General features: G+C 41.6%; 1 long non-coding RNA gene across 2 annotated transcripts; it reads left to right on the top strand.

Annotated features, from left to right (window-relative positions):
* The first annotated feature begins 239 nt into the window (after positions 1 to 239).
* Positions 240 to 2,087, top strand: LOC142581778 (uncharacterized). Of its 2 annotated transcripts, none has more exons than XR_012828288.1 (3): positions 240 to 730; positions 876 to 967; positions 1,800 to 2,087. It is a non-coding gene; the product is annotated as an uncharacterized LOC142581778 (long non-coding RNA). The 2 variants fall into 2 exon arrangements; XR_012828289.1 differs by having other exon boundaries at positions 243 to 730; positions 876 to 962.
* The last annotated feature ends 247 nt before the right edge of the window (positions 2,088 to 2,334 follow it).

Genomic DNA, 2,334 nt, shown 5'->3' with positions numbered 1-2,334 from the left:
AAGAATAATTGTCTCGAAAGATAAAACTATACAGCCCCTAAATGCCCAACAAAATTGAGCCGGCTACCTTCTCAGTTTTTTTTTTTTTTTTTCAACCTCGGCCATGAGGTACATTCCTCCCTCTAAGTGCAGTTCCCAGAAAGGGGTGCGTACACAAAGGCCGGCCACAGCTTTCACCAAGAGGCGAGGAATGTCTAGGTGTGAGTCAATTATCGCAAGGTAGCGGGGGAGGGGGGGGGGTGCATGTTTTGGCTTAAAGAGGGGCTTTAGTTCCGCGGCGGTCAAGGCGAAGCAGGTGGATGGAAAGAATGTCACATGCCTCTCCCGCGCATGTGCACAAATTTGACAGTTGGCCGAGTCGAGGCAAAGAGGAAGACCATCGCAATCGCTATCAGTTCCTTTGCGACGCCGGCATGGTACGGTCGGAGCGATGTAGGTGTTTCGTGGCGTTTCGTAGCAGCAATCTAGCTATTTTTGCTGCTAATTATGCTTATGCTGTGTTGTGGCTAATTCATCGATGCAAGCCAACCAGCAAGGTGTTTGCGAAGCCCACGGTGCTTTCTTCGTTCCGTGATGTGAGCGTTTCTGGAACTTCTCTGCCAGGTGCGATGCAGTGTCGTGTGAAGTGATTTAATATTGGCACTGTCCGTGTTTTAAACTGCACAAATAGCGAACAGCTGTTCCTCAAGACTGCTTTGCGCCGAAGTTTATCTCCAAATTATAATAAAAGGTATGTTCTTTTCCATCATTTTTCATAAACATATTATTTTGATGTTATTTTATTTCAGTTTCTAATGCCGCATTTTGGCAGGTTATTATAGCGCAAACTGTAACGACGTGAAATGTTCTAAGAACGATTTTCTTACCTTTTTCAGCTGCCCCGCGTCATGGGGTTCGCTTGAAGTTGCTATAAACACGAAGCGTACAAATCCTTCGTTTTCACAGCGTTCGCAATGACTAAGGTCTGGTAAATATTGTCTGATCATGAACTCATTCTTTGCTCTTTCCTACTCTGGCTGCACAGGATGAGAAACAGTAAAATATTGAGCGTATAGCTTCACGGTTCACAATTACATATTTTTTAGCGAACCGGTTCACAATGACATAGGTTGCACTGGATAGACAAGTGCGAATGTGAAAGAAAATCATTCGCACCTGTTTAACCACTGCAACCTATGTCATTGTGAACCGGTATTTTTTGACACTGATATTTTGTTTTCGAGTAAAAATAAACGAACACGTCAAATTACAGAAGCGTTCCATATAATATGTGCTTAAAAATGCATCAGTCAGCCATTGGTTGCTATCACTGACAAAGCATTTGTATTCTTGAATACTGCTTCAAGCTCTGTCATCTGTTTATATAAAAATGGATGACACGTTTTGCACATGCTCGGTGCAGCTAGCTGGCGCTGTTACGTTCATTCCTTCCCAAAATAACCAGCTTTGAGTAAGCGCTCGCGTGTCCACCTTCTCTGCGTCCGTGTCTATTGTGCGTGCTACAAATTTCACCATGAATAAACCATGTAATTAACTTTTTAGTGAGTAACTCATTTATGCAGGTAATTGGTAGAGAAACCCATTTTGTACGCTTTCCTAATTTTAATGATACGTAGTAAATACAACGCAGCAAAGGATATGCATTGAATAATGTGCCCCATCCTTTCCATCTCCTCTGCAAGTAAACAGGGATGTCGGTCACAATTTTAGCATTCATGTGAACCTTAAAAAGCTGTTCTATGTATGTGATATGCTAACCTGAACATGATGTTAACACTGACCATCTTGTTTCTGTGCAGGGTTGGTTCATTCTGCAAGCATTCTGAGACATCAGCTTGCATAATCGATGCTTGCTAGAGATTATGCGACAGCTGCCATGCCGTAATCAACCAAGTCATTATTCATTTTTTTTTAATTTCTCTACTACTTCTCTCACAATTCTGTGTAAATATTTTCGTGTGAATAAACTTCTTTCAGTGCAAACTTGCATTTGTTTTCCATTTACGCGCACCTTCTAGGTTGCATACTGCCGTTTACCAACATGTTCACACATACTGACAAATGTTTACACTATGCTACTAGGTCGTATGTGGGACAAATGTTACTAGGGGAATAGCAAGACGTCAATACCAAGTACATAAGCACATGTAAGTAAAATTTTGCCAGAGTGTTATTAAAGAGCCTAAAGACTTGTGTTGGTTGACGGTTAGTAGAACGTTTACAGACCATCTATGAACATGCTTCAGTTGAAGTACGGTAGCCAATTCTTGATAGGATCCAATTCTTGATAGGATGTTACTAGGGTGTATAAAGACAAATGTTAATAGGGGATTG

Source organism: Dermacentor variabilis, chromosome 5 (genome assembly GCF_050947875.1).
Source record: "Dermacentor variabilis isolate Ectoservices chromosome 5, ASM5094787v1, whole genome shotgun sequence".
In the NCBI taxonomy this organism is placed as follows: Eukaryota; Metazoa; Arthropoda; class Arachnida; order Ixodida; family Ixodidae; genus Dermacentor; species Dermacentor variabilis.
The sequence above is the reverse complement of the archived record's forward strand: the minus strand, read 5'-3'. Positions and strand labels throughout refer to the sequence as shown.